The sequence below is a fragment of the Acartia tonsa genome, chromosome 9 (genome assembly GCF_053477335.1).
Source record: "Acartia tonsa isolate MP-2025a chromosome 9, ASM5347733v1, whole genome shotgun sequence".
Lineage (NCBI taxonomy): Eukaryota > Metazoa > Arthropoda > Copepoda > Calanoida > Acartiidae > Acartia > Acartia tonsa.
In genome coordinates, this window is record NC_137268.1 from 33,918,921 (window position 1) to 33,933,818 (window position 14,898).

At 38.1% G+C, this 14,898-nt stretch overlaps 1 long non-coding RNA gene across 1 annotated transcript; it reads left to right on the top strand.

The window, feature by feature from the left end:
- The first annotated feature begins 741 nt into the window (after positions 1-741).
- LOC145327840 (uncharacterized) lies at positions 742-9,968 on the top strand. The gene is made up of 3 exons (XR_013882257.1): positions 742-851; positions 3,138-3,243; positions 8,035-9,968. It is a non-coding gene; the product is annotated as an uncharacterized LOC145327840 (long non-coding RNA).
- Positions 9,969-14,898: the final 4,930 nt, after the last annotated feature.

The window sequence follows — 14,898 nt, forward strand, 5'->3', positions numbered from 1 at the left end:
TTTGGGGGTGCCTTCACCTTCGCAGAAATTTATATCCTCATAGTAGCTGGTTTTGTCTTATTTTTAAAGTAGCTTTCGAAAGGTTATTTTAGGTTAGGATAGGTAAATGTTAATGATTGCCTCGCTGGGCTAGGGATTGGCCCCGCAGGGGCTAGAAATTGGAGAAAAGTTATTATGAAAATACGACGATACATCCTACTTCATTTTTTTTGTCTATGATCCAATTTTTATGATGATGCTGAAGCAAAAGTGAAAATTTGTGCCGTAATAATAATTTACTTATGGTTAATTTTTATTGTTTAATTTACTTAATTACTGTTTTTTTTTCTTTGAATCCTTATTTCAATGTTTTCTTGTTTGCTACTATACAAAATTTTTCTTTCTCTCTCTCTCTTTCTCTTTTTATCTCTCTTACTACTTATCCCTCTCCTTTTCTCTCCCTTTTTCTATCTCTCTCTCTCTCTCTCTCTCTCTCTCTCTCTCTCTCTCTCTCTTTCTCTCTCTCTCTCTCTATCTCTCTCTCTCTTTCTCTCTCTCTCTCTCTATCTATCTTTCTCTCTCTCTCTTTCTATCTCTCTCTCTCTCTCTCTTTCTCTCTCTCTCTCTCTCTCTCTCTCTCTCTCTCTCTCTCTCTCTCTCTCTCTCTATCTCTCTCTCTCTCTCTCTCTCTCTCTCTCTATCTCATTCTCTCCATCTCTATTTCCAATATTCCCTTACTATTTGAAGATTTTCACGTTCAGTATAGCAGAAACTATTGTCTAATTCTGTCAACTACAAATATAATTAGAACAGTGTAACAAAGGATGAGTAAATTAAAGAGCCAAGTGTACAGAGCAAAAATGCAAGCACAGGTGAGGAAATTAATCCTCTGGGGATATTTACTTATGATGCCCTAACCCTGCGGAGATATTTACGCTTATGTCCTAACCTAATTTTCAAAAGTGCAAGTTTTTTAGTTTTTAGTGCAAAGAAAGGTTTATTACACAATGTCACTCCGCCTCTAGCATAAAGGCACAAGGGTTCGTAAAATAGCCTAAAACAATCGCAAGAGTGTAAATGAAATACCATTAAGATATCTTAAGCATTATCAAAAAGAAAACTCAATCGTTAGTGAGATTTGTAAGGACAATCATAAACCTAAACCTCAAAAAAATTCATTATCAAATACTAGCGGCTTCGCCCCTAGCCTCTAAAACAATTTTTTTTTTTTTTTGGGGGGGGGATTTTTAAATTTTTTTTTGCGGGGGGGGGGGATAGTCGTCCCCACTATTTTAATTTTAGTTTTACAAAAAAAAATTTTGAACCTAGTAAAAGTGTCTGACTCTGATTTTGACGTAAAAAAAATTAGCCAATGAGAGGCCACTATAAATTTTACCATTGGTCAATTACAGTGTATACTGGCCTCTCATTGGCTAATTTTTTTTACGTCATAATCAGAGTCAGACACTTTTACTAGGTTTATTTTTTGTGGGGGGGGGGGGGTATTCAGTGAAACCTTCCCGGGACCTGTTACTTTATTATATAGATAATTAAAAAGGGAAGGGTCACACCCCATTCCCATAAAATGGACGAAGCCTTAAAGTCAATGGGTGGAGCATTGAATATCTTTAAAAGTGAATGAATTGTTTACTATTACTATACAGAAAATACAGGCGTCATTGATAATTGGACTTTTATCAAAATTATGAGAAAAAGAAAGTCGCAATGGCTGCGAACGTCACATAAAACTTTTACAAAGCTTTTAATAGTAAATGGTGCTTTACCTCAAAGTTTCTAGTGAGCAGAGACCCGTCCCATCCTTATTTTCCAGATTATTGAAATGAGGGGAGTGGTTAATTTTTCTTTATGCAAAACCACTGCGGTGCCCTAACCCTGTGGGGGCTGCCGTATATCCAATAAAATCTTATTTTCAATTTTTTTTGATAATAAGAGGGGGAAAGGACTTGTGCTCCAAGGACGTCCAAGGGGGGGGAGGGTAAAAAAAATTTGCGGCGTGCTTCGTGTGTCATTTTACCCCCCCCCCCCCCGCCAAAAAAATTTTCCCACCCCCCCCCCCCCCCCCAAATAAAAAATCTTGGACGCCCCTGTTGTGCTCGACTAGTCGCTTTTAGTGAAACCGCAAAATTTTCATGTCATTAAGCTTTTGTTGATTTAATATTACATTTACTTAATGTGCCATAAGAATTTAGTGTTGCTGAATATGCCTTAAGATGTTCTTTGCAATAATTGTATTACAGTTTATTTTCCTTTTTTCTTCTATTTGTTTCGTTTCTTATTGTATATTCATTATTTATTACTCAGCGACTACGCCCCTAGAGGCATCTGGGGGCACTTGAGGAGAGGGGAGTTGAATTTAGATAACCCAAATTTTTATTTTAGATTTAAAAAAGAAAATTTTAAAAAAATATTTGGGGTGATTTTTGGGGGGGAGGTGGGTGATACCATCCGCGTTAATAGTTATAAAACTTCTCAGGACCTATGAGAAGATACCCTAACAAACATACAAACATCCTTTTACTTTGTAATAATAATAATTATACGCAAACAATATGATAAATCAAACACGGCGTTAATGTCAAACTTACAATAAATTACAACAAATCAAGTTATCTTGATCTACAACCTTTTTTTCTTTCTCAATTTATCTACTAACCAAGAGACAATTTTGCATACAAGGATTTTATCAGGATTTCATTATCATCTATTTTTCTATCACTGAATACTTTTTTAAAATTCACGTTCAATTCATTTATTGAAAGAATTAGTATCACATTAATGAAATGAAAATCTAAATTACATGATTTTATTCTTGTTTTATGCAAATTCAAGAGAAATTTTCGAAAAAGTGTATTGCATTAAATGTGTAATTTTTTGTCTATTGGAATTAATCTATTATTTAATTTCTTGCTGTTAATAATCATTTGGTAATCTATATGGGAAATTTGAGGATGTCCCCCCCCCCCCCCCCCCCAGAAAAAAAATGCCTTAACCGCCAAAGAACCAGTAGCTATATTTACCTGAAGAGTAGAGCCTAAACGGTTGAGCGGTTACCGAGATCTTATTTTTAGACAGACTGACAGACAGACGGACGGACAGCATTCAACTTCCAAAAAATCAATCTATTTATGTTTGTATAGAGAAGTCCGACTGCTGCCGACAAATTATCAGAATTGGTGGATGAAATAATCAGATTACGCGACGAAGCATCCGCAGCGGAGAATAATCAAAATAACAATTCTAAAGGTAAGGTTTTATCTCATTTTAGCCAGAAAAAGTTCCCAGGGATCTATAGGGATAAGACAATGGCAAATAGATTAAAGTAAATCACCAATATTAATACATAAAATTAACCCATCTGTATATTACTATTAGTGGTTGAATCGTTTTGACACTCATCTAAATGACCCAAACAATCAAAATTCATTAGAAGTCCCCAAAGTTGTTAAGCCATCGCATAAGAATTAAAAATTAAACAAATGAAACAAAATGTCCACATGAAGTGATCACTGCCAGGGATCTAAAGGGATAAGACAATGACCGACACATTGATATTCATGATGATACACAAAATTACCCCTTCTCTAGTTTACAATTTGTGGCTAAAACGTTAGGACAACCAGCTTGATCAACCAAATAATTAAAATTCAATGAAAGTTTTTAGTCTAAAGAAAAAAAACCGTTATTATAAAACTTTGGGGACTAGTGTAATAACGTACCAAATATCTCCTCCCCCCCTGGATCACTGCGTAAAAATCTAAAATAAAACACTCTCCATTGCCAAACTTTTTTTCAATTTTGCCAAATTTAGAGACATTCCCCTTCCCGCACTTAAGACTTGTTGAAAGTTTTGACAAAATTTTTAGGAAATAAAAAAAAGTTTTGTTCTATTTATAGTTTGTTTATCGTCAGCTTGTTATATTGGCTTTATTGAAAATGTAACCACAGAAAAAAGCACTGATGGTCTGGGGAATATAGGGAACGGAATTTGGATAGAAACTTCAGCAAAAAAAAGTTTTTTGGATAAATTTTAAAAAATTAATGTTTTTTTTCTGAATAGTAAAGCAAGAATAAAAAAGTAAATCCTTATAATAAAGTAACAAAATGTGTGTCTCTCTGTCTGTGTGTACCGATGGATCTCGCTTACCTCTGAACCGATATAGTTCTCCTTTTCCGTGCAGCTCCTTATAGGTCCTGAAAAAGTTAATATCTATTTTTGGAGAGGCTACCACCACCCTCCCAAGAGAAATCGCAAAAAGTCATAACTAACCCTATCTAGCGGCGAAAAAATATATTTTGGTAAACAGATGATCTCAACATAGATTGAAAAGAAAATATTTTACGTGCCCCTAGAGGCCTCAAAGACTGAAGTGAAGTAAAAACATAATATCAAAGTTTCCAAATTCCATGTATGTATACAAACAAAGCAATGGTGTAAAGCACATGAGGGATGGAGGGGGCATTTATAACACTAGTCCCCAAAGTTTTGTAATAACGCTTTCTTATTAGTTAGATTAATAACTTTGGGGACGGACTATAGTAAATTTTGAAAGGTTTGTTCGTTAAGTTGAGTGTCCAAATGTTTAAACCATTAATCTACAGAAGGGAAAATTTTAAGCATCATCATTTTGAATGTATATCAAGTTATTGGCCATTGTCTTATCCCTTTAGATCCCCGAATACACATACCATATTGTAATTAACTAGGTTTTATTAACATACCATAACAAAATTTACTGCGGAGAAATGGCAGTTTAGCTAAATTACTTTATAAAGATTATATTTGGGTGACATGCAAGTCTAGTTATATACTGCATCGTATTATAGACAGCTTTCCGCGGATAGTAAAAAGAAAAATCATAAGATTAAAACCGGTTTTGTTTGCCCCGAACGGCATAAGGCCCAGGCTAACAAAACTGCTTTATGATTCTTATTTTAATATTGGTGGAAAATTGGCTGTAATACGATGCTATACAAGATTTTTCAGTATATCTGATAATTGGTTCTAATCCAGCGGATTCGAATCGGTTTTGATGTCATACTGAAAAAAAAATATTGCGTATTATTGAGACAAAAAATATAAAATTCTATAAATAGATTCATGTTTGATAGTATAGGAGATGTCCAATCAATCTAATCTAATATATTTTCAGATATCTTATATAGAAATTTTCATCTTGACATAATTTTTATAAATGTGTGTCTGTCTGTTTCTGTGTATAAAAGGAACTTCTTTTACATTGAAGCTTTTCATAGGTCCTGGGAAGGTTTAAACAAGGGGAGGCTAAAACCACCTTCCAAAGAGAAAACGCCCCTAGAAAAAAATAACCCCTATAATTTTTTTTCTCTTTTTTCATTTTAAAACTAACATTAAAAATAGGGATTCTTCGATAACCCCCCCCCCCCCTTTCCTAAAGTGCCCTAGAGGCCTTTTGGGGGGGCGTAGCCGCTAGTTATAGATAAAATAATAACTATACCTCACATTATTGAACATGATGTTGTGAATTGCTAAACCAATAATGATTAACATGAAATTGTAAAATTAAAATATAAAAATAGTCTGGAGCATATAAATAGATTTTCTATTTTTATCAACATTCAATTTCAACATAATAAAATGGTGCATTGAAAAATAATAAAAATAATATCATGTGATACAATTCCAATAACAACTCTGGAGTCTGGATATTAACAAATTATTTGACTTAATTTGTTTTATTCTTATCATCATGTTAACTAGCCGCTTCGCCCCTAAAGGCATCTAGGTTCACTTGAGGAGGGGGGAGTTGAATTCGATGACCTAAATTTTTATTCATATTTAAATAAAAAAAAGTAAAAAAATGGTAAGGATCTTTTTGGGGCGGGGGGTCTTCCAAAATAGTTACAAACCTTCTCAGGACCTATGAGAAGCTACCCTGTAAAGGAGTACCGTATCGGTTCAGCGGTTAGCGAGATCCAACAGACAGACAAACAGACAGACAAACAGACAGACAAACAGACAGACAAACAGACAGACAAACAGACAGACAAACAGACAGACAAACAGACAGACAAACAGACAGACAAACAGACAGACAAACAGACAGACAAACAGACAGACAAACAGACAGACAAACAGACAGACAAACAGACAGACAAACAGACAGACAAACAGACAGACAAACAGACAGACAAACAGACAGACAAACAGATAGACATCCTGTTACTTCATTATAAGGATTAATCTTTTCTAGTATTAATTAATTTACCTAAAATAAAAATGAAATAAATAAAAAATATTTTGCCATCAATATCGCAAAAATATAATCATAAAAGTTTCTCTAGTATCAAGGGAGTTTCCAGAGTGGTGATTAATTTGACATCAAAAATAATTGAATGATTTGATTACATGAAACTTTTACATTTTTAGCTTGGAACATAATTTGTAATTCAAATAATACATTTATTAGTATAAACTTTTTATTGGAATCTGCTTGATTGATAGAAAATAAAGTTTTCTGTATTGAAAAACGTACACCAAACAGAATAAAAAAAGCTGTAGTTAATTAAATAAGTTTAGCATATAGAGGCTTTGAATTCAAATAGATTAGCAGCGGGGCAGAAAAATAGCCTAAAACTATCCAAATGCTTTAATCTAAAGATAAATTTGTCCTATAACCATCTCGGGATCAATATAAAGAATACTTAAAAAGGTGAATTTAATCAGTTCAGAAGTAATTCAAAACTTAAGCATCTCTCCCAACTTTCAATTTTAGTTTAAAAGAAAAGGTTAAAATTCATTTCTTTTTTTTGGATGGGGGGGGGGTTAATTGTTTCTCTGTGATTGTTGTGTTTTCTCTTGGAACGGTGATGATACCCTTTCCAAAAATAGTTAAAAACCTTTCTAGGACCTATGAGAAGCTACATTGTAAAGGATCAACTTATTACTCTGTAGTCAAACTTAGGATTATAATAACTTCATACCAGTCTTCAACAAAATCATAGTAAATCTATGACGCAATAAAATTGTGAAAATTTAGCAATAAGTTAATAGACAATATACCAAGTTTCTCAGGTGACCTAGAAATTATTTAGAATATTCCCTAATGGTAATTTTGCCAATTTTCCCTTCCTATATTCAGATATCCTTCACACTACCCTTGAAACTTTATTACTTTAACCTTAAAACTTGGAGGGGTGAAATATAAATTCTACATTTTGTTCCTATTCTAAAATATGTATTTTTTCTGTACAAATATAGAATTTATTGTATAAAATCTAAAAGGCATAAGTCCAATATTTATTCCAAATTTGAGGCTTTGTTTTGACTTTTACAAAGAAATTTCTGGGAAATGTTTTGAAGCTTAGAAATATTGAAACTGTTACAACATTTGCTTTGAAAAATTAAAGATATTTATCCATTATTAACTTCTTTAAACATTTTGTCTTCAGATTTTAGATTTTGATAGCTATTTCTTGCATCGTATTATAAATATAAACAGCTTTCCACGGATATAGAATGTACAATTATAAGATAAAAACCAAGTTTTTTAGCCATCGAGTTGCCGAAGGTACCGGGTAAATAAACTGGTTTTAGTCTTATGATCGTACATTTTCATATTCGTAGAAAACTGGATATAATACGATGCTAGACATAGTTTTTTCGTATGGCTGAGAACCGGTTCCTATCCACCGGATTCGAATGAATATGAGAAAACAATTTACTGGCATAAAAGGATTGTTTGAAGATATGTTTTTTTTTATGGCTAGAAAACATAAATAATATTTATATCATATTTTTATACTCTATGCTAATCAATGAGTAAAACTGAGGAAATATACCTATGCAAGAGAAATTACCCCTAGAAAAAATGATCCCCCCATAAAAGAATTCTTTTTTAACCTGTTCTTTTTAAAACTACAATTGAAAGCAATGGAGGTCGACTCCCCTCCCCTCTTCCCCCCTCTTCCCTCCACATCACCCTTGAGGTACCTAGAGGTCTCTGTAGCCGCTAGTTTTAGATATTTTAACAGGAACTAATTGCTGATTATTTTCAGATGTGCAAGCACCCTCCAGATGCAAGGAGCGAGGTTTGTTTCTGCAGGCAATGAATGGGAAGCTTCCTTAGCGCTGTGTCCAGCAACGGCTACTACGAGGATTACTGCCCATGTACTGCTGCAGTTACTAGATATTAGGGTTGGGCCCCATACATATTTTGCCGGATATCCGGTCGATTTCAAATACCGGATATCTGGTTGATTCCTGATACTGAATATCCGGTTGATTTTTAATACCAGATATGATTTTAAATACCGGATAACTGGTTGATTCCTGATACTGAATATCCGGTTGATTTTAAATACCGGATATCCAGCCCAACCCTACTAGATATTCTTTGTTCAGCTGTTGTATTGAGTTCAAGTCCCTGCTATGCAGGAGGATTTTCTTTTTTATACCAAAAATTAACAAATTTTAAACACTAAAGACATTGAGGTGATAAAAATCAAATTTAATGTGTTTTAATTATTAAACTAATCATATCTTTGATAATTTGTAAGGGTGTATATATTCATCTGTTAATTTGATTGTTAAACATAAGACAGTGGGATGCTATCGAGATGACCGATTTTCCTCGTAACGATGTCACTTTTGCCCTTCTGGTGTAAGCTGGGTCATTAAGTCATTTAGAGTTTTTTCCTTTTTATGCCAATACCTTTCTATAGACACCTTAACATCCAAGATTGGTCTACGGTAGCTCCCCTGATGACTAGGCAAAGTCAAAACTTGGATTTAGCTTTGGATCACCTTGAAAGTATCTTAATGTAGTTTGAAAAATGTTTTCATGTTATTTTTAATGTGTAATAATTTTATTGCATTTACACATAAAATCATCAAAAAAAACTAAATTACTGACTTAAAATTTTTATTAATTTTTTTTCAAATTATTTTGTTGAAATATTAAACTTTTATTTAAATAAACTATTGTATCTGAAATAGAAGTTCAAATTTTTACATGAAATAGTTTAAAATCATAATCATTATTAATTAACTTCATTTCTCAGTTTTGTCATAAAAACTGAAATTAATGGATTTAGATGTTAAATATTGTTTAATGTGCTTGATGATTACTTACATATTTAAATACTCCCCAAATATTTTTTTATCTCTAAGGTTTAATTTTCAATTTGAAAAAAAATCATATTACCTTCTTTGAATTATTTGAAAAAAAAAATGTAAAAGCTGCCAAATAAATAAACCAAAATATTAAAAGGGATAGTTGCATGAAGTGCATTTAACAAGTTTTAATGCAAGCATAAGTTACAAGAATACCATGTAACATATATAATTTTTTCTATTACAATAAATATAAATCAATTAGGCACCACCAAAATAGTCATCATGATGTATTTGAGAAATCAGCACAGCCAATTATGTTGCATATATCCAAAAAATATGATTTTCATGTCTTCATATTCTCAAAACTACCTGGTAGAAAATTTAAATTCAAGTTTAAATGCACTTCGTGCAACTACCCCTTTTCTTATAGAATAATTTCTAACCCCTAAAACTAAGACAAAGTGGCCAAAGTAAATTTACAAAATCAAATGAAAGTAATGGAATCTCTTTTTCCACTATGGATTTAAAACCAATTAATATCCACTGGATTAGAACCGGTTCTTAGCCATACTGAAAAATCATGTATAGCATCGTATTAAAGACAATTTACCACGAATATTAAATAAAAAATCAGAAGTGTTTTTTCTCATAATTTTTCATTTTAATATCCACGGAAATCTGTCTATAATACTATGAGAGAAATAACTATTTCCATTTCTTAATAAATTTGCATTTTGTACATGTTAAATGTGTAAAAAAAAATTCTTTGAGATTTTCTTCCATTAAAAATCTTTTTAAGATAAATGTTCTGATGTTCAAATTGTAATATTGTAAATAATTGTATGTACTATAAATATACATGTAAAAAGTTTTAGTTTTTTGGTCAAAAATAAAAACTGTATCATCTATAATACAAAGTAGCTTGATGTCTGTCCGTCCCTCCGTCTGTCTGTCTGTCCTTCCCTCCGTCTGTCTGTCTGTCTGTCCGTCCGTCCGTCTGTCCCTTAAGATCTCGGTAACCACTGAACCGATCGGATTCTACTCTTCAGGGTATATACCTATTGGTCCTGTGGTGGTTTTAAGCTTTTTTTCTTGGGGGGAGACACCCCTAACCCCCCCAAAAATGAAATCCGCCCCCCTCAAAAAAAATAATTTGGGGAGAGTGTCTGGTTCGAAGCACCAAAAATTTTTATTATTTTTTTTTTAAACTACCTCATGGGTCAAAGCCCCTAGAGGCTGGGGGCGAAGCCGCTAGTATTATATAAAGTACTAAACTTTTTCGTAAGTTAAGAACTCGCTATCCACAGAACCGATTCATATATCCACTATAGGGGAAGCTTTACATAGATTTTTAGATGGTTTTAGGCTTTTTTTTTTCTGCCAACCTCTTTCCTTTTTCAAATGCAGAGCCCGTAGATGTGTGGGGCACAACAGCTGGTAGATTAAAAGGTAGAGATAAAAAGTAGCAGACAACCAAACATGAAACAAGTTTAGTTTGTTCTCTACATTTCTAGATGGAATTATTCTAAATTTTATTTAAAAAATTCAACTCCATTATGAATGTTTGGTTTAGCTAAAGTTTGAATTTGAAATACAAATACAAATGCCTTTAAGTCTAGACTATGAAAATAGATCCTATAGTGGATTAGCCATGTAGTATTACAGCTCTAAAGCATGGCTTCAATAGTATGGAGATTACTGTGTTTCAAATGGATAAAGTTAACTTTAGAAACGCAACTAATACCATTTCATTTTTTGCAAGTAATATTTTTTCCCCCAGAAAAGGTTTTGTCGCCATTAGCCGCCAAAAAAAGCCGCCAGTAAGCTAGTATAGTAATTATGGAACAATTATTACAATGTCCATTTGCTTAAAGCTCATTTTCTCGCTATAGTAACCACTGGACCGATAGAGAGATGTCTACTTTCTTAACCCTTACCGGGCGGGGGGGGGGGGCGTAAAAAAAGACTTAAAACAAAGGTTGTTAAATAAAAGGGGGAAGGAAGCGAAAATTGACTTAGACTTATAAAAGGTCGGAAATTCATAATCAAACAGGGGACTTGCACAAAAAAATTTAGCCCTCTAGCTCTAATAGAAACTGAGATAATAGGGGGGGGGGGGGGATTAAGGTGCGGTAAAGGGGCCCGACTGTAAAGGGTTAATATATCATAAATGTATGAATCGATTCTGATTTTTTTCAGTGAAACTTTTAACTGTATCTGGTGGTTTTTATAAACGTATAAAAGTTCAAAGTTGAGTAGATAAAGCACAGCGCTACCTTAGATTGACTTACCGACTGTTCAAGCTCATATATAGAGAAGCTTTGCTTTTTTCATATTTAATTCATACTGGTTAAATACAAGAATCAACTAGACACAGGTTACATAAAGTTGTGCTGATTCTTGCTTCCCTGGAAAGAATGGCTATGGATCTTTCAGGCTTCAACAGTCTGATCAATAGTAGCATTATACCTGCTTTATAGACAAGAAAGTAACTTCGGGGCGCGAGTTCGAATCGCCAATTATAGGTTGCAAATCATCTTCTCGTGTAATATTGTTTTGTACATTAAAGGGAATATTAACAAAAGCGGATATGTATTAGATATTGTGGTATCCGCCGAGGATCAATGGCAGACACCGGAGTTCAATTAGATTACGGCAGTGTGACAGACGTGGACACCTTACTATAGAGAAGCTACGCTTCTCTAGCTTTCACTAGATAATGATCAACATCTACTTTCAGTTGTCACTTTATTGAAGGGTTAAGAGATACTGCAGTTATATACAACAAACAATAATTACATGGATAGGAATAAATAATCATAACATAAAAGCATAAATAATACATATACAATGGTCAGTTTGGGCAATAATGATTCCCCCATCCCTGGAAAGGGTGGGGGAGAATTAAGAATACAGTTAACCATAATAAACATGACAGATTCAAATCATTAATTCTAAGCGTAGGGAGGGGGTCACTAGACCCCTTCCCCAGGACTCGGGGGAGGGCCATTGACCCTCCACCGAACCCCAGATCAGGGGTGCCATAGACATGGCTCACGGTTGCCGAATACCACAACTCTCCCCTCGGAAGGCTGGGAGATGGTTTCCCTACCAGACTTCCGACAGTGGTTGAGGCCTTCGGCCCGCTCCTTAGGGCTAAAAATATATACAAACGATAATGATTCAATGGAATCCTAGTGGTGAGTATCTTCTTAGGGTTGATGGGCTCCCAATGTGGGATAGAAGGCAGAGGGTTGGATACGTTGGTCAGCGCCGGCAGGTATCAGGTTTGGTGGTGGCACATTTGTTGCTGGGACGGTCAGCAGTGGGACCTGCGGGTTGTTGTTGGCAGCGGCTGGGGCACTGGCTGCCAGGTTGAGTGTCTGAGCAGCGGCCTGTCCTCCTGAGGGGCCGCGGGGCCTGCCAGAAGGCGGTCCTGGTCTACCTGGGCGGTCATGCCCGCTGTCCGTTGATTTCATAGACACCATTTCCTCGGCTGCTTCCCTGCCGATGGGAATGGCATCCCAGTCCACTGAAAAGTCCCGGGACTTGGCATGGTTGAGCCTGGCTCTAGCCATCGCCTTCTTATACAAGGCTGGGTGGTACAGGAACACTTGTGATATCGCATTCAGGGCTGCCCGGACTCCTCCTTGTGCTGCTGCCAGAGAAATGATGGTGAGGTCCCCCAGCAGTTTGAGGATCAGCAGCAGCAAGCACAAGATGGCGGCGCCATCTCCCCACTCGTGGATGGCTTGTCTAAATCCTGCCCAGACATCCAGGGCTGCCTCTCCTTCCTCCGCCAGTCGGTCAATGTTGTAGGACACTATCCCATGGTCTCCTGTGGCCGAACAGCTGCCTTGCTGAACGCAGGAGCCATAGGATAGGCCGGTCAGCATGGCACTCTTGTATGCTGGGAACGCCAGCAGTTGTTGCCAGTCGTTCAACTCGGCCTGTGAATACAAACCACCTGAACTGAAGTCATCTAAGGGGTCTGTCAACAACTGCTTAGGCGTATCCAGCGGGGGTGGCCTTTTCTTGGGAGCAGGGGTTAACTCTATCCAGCCTTCCTCTGCGTGCACAGTCAGGGGGTAGGTGGAGGAACAGGGAATCTTGGTGGCGTGCTCACTGTATACCCGCGTCACGGCGTCTACAAAACCTGTGGGCTCCACTGGCACTTTGTCCCAACACTCCTTGTGTTCGCGGACAACATACTTGTGCCTTTGGCAGGTCAGCTGCAGCAGGATGTCTCCCCTCAGTACCGAGAACGTGCTCCCCTGGACACGCACCGGGTGGGCCGGATCTAGTTGCTGGAGCTTCCAGCAGTTGGCCGCTACTTCTTCTGCTGCAGTGCTCCTCATGCGGGTTTCCAGGGTGAATCCAATATAACCTGCATGGATCTGTGCTTGGAGGGGAACGTCAACATCCCTGGCCGACACTCGGGGCAGCGCAGCCGCGGCTGGGTCAGCTGCCACAAACAGCGCTGGATGGTTGGTGGCATGGGCCTCGAAGTCGCAGTTCACAATTGAGGTGGGGCTGGTCATGTTGATGAAAAACTGGGCCTGATGGTCAACCAGATATGCATCCCTCACCAGGCTGGGCTGGAGGCTGCGGATCAGCCTCAAGGGGCAATCTCTTCCCAGGTGGTCCCACACGTAGGTTGCTTCCCCAGTGATACAGGACAGCTCTGAATGGGGACAATCGAGGGTCAGGTGGTCAGACTGGGACTCCACCCGTCCATCCTCCACCACATAGGTCTCCTCCTTGACCAGCAGCCGCCGCTCCTGGAGCACTAATTCATTGCGGTAGAGCTGGCCCTCAAAGTGGACGTCCTCCCCCTCGCAACCCACCCCCTCGGGGCTGTTGACGAGGGCGCCCACTACATCAACGGTGAAGAACAGGGGGTGGTTCAGCTGGAACGTCAGTGGCTGGGTCTTGCCTGGCAACGTGTATACTCGGTTCCTGGCCAGGTCTCGGCACGCTTCTGGGTCTATCTTGGTTGGCCTCATGAGGGTGGGGACCGAGGTCACCTTGAGGTGACCCCATACCCCACACCTGAATGTCCACTGGGACACGGTGAGCTGACAGCTGAACCCAGTGGTTTCCCTCACCTTGACTTGCTGCAGGACGTGGATGTCGTGGCCCAGGGGCACCTCCTGGTGTAGGGGCTCCGTGTCACACATCTTTTCTTTGTTGTAAGACGTGACATGGGTGGGGTTGGCACAGTCCCACCCCACCAGGACGTAGCTGGTTGTAGGCCACACGGCTGCCAGCAGGAGGCCCCACAGGACCATCCACCAATGGGAGAGGCTTCCAGGTAACCATCTTCCTCGTGCACGCGGCTGGGGATCTCCGGCTCTGGTCACGGCTGCTTCTTGGGGCTGGACACGGCTGGGCTGCTCCTGGCTAGACACAAATTTCCATTGAGCGTTATCTGTATGCGGCCGAGGCACCCCGATACCCTCCCCAATGACAGACTGGCAAGCGACTGGCACTTGCCTGGGTGTCGGCTCCCCTAGCCCTAAATGCTCCCTTCCCTGGTCCAAGGCATGCCCAGTGGCATGGGGCTGAAGTGCATGTGGCACAGGCTCGCCCTTACTCAATGCCCTCCCCTGCCCTAGGAACTCAGGTGCATGTGGCACAGGCAAGCCCTTATTTTCCCAATTTTCAATCTCCCCAGCCTCAAGTGCAGGGGGCACAGGCAAGGCTGGGTGTTTACAAGGTTTTGGATTCAATACATTTAACAAATTCAACTTATCCTGATGGTGAGCCGCTGGGTTCCCTTGGCTGGTAGAGAGCTCTGGATG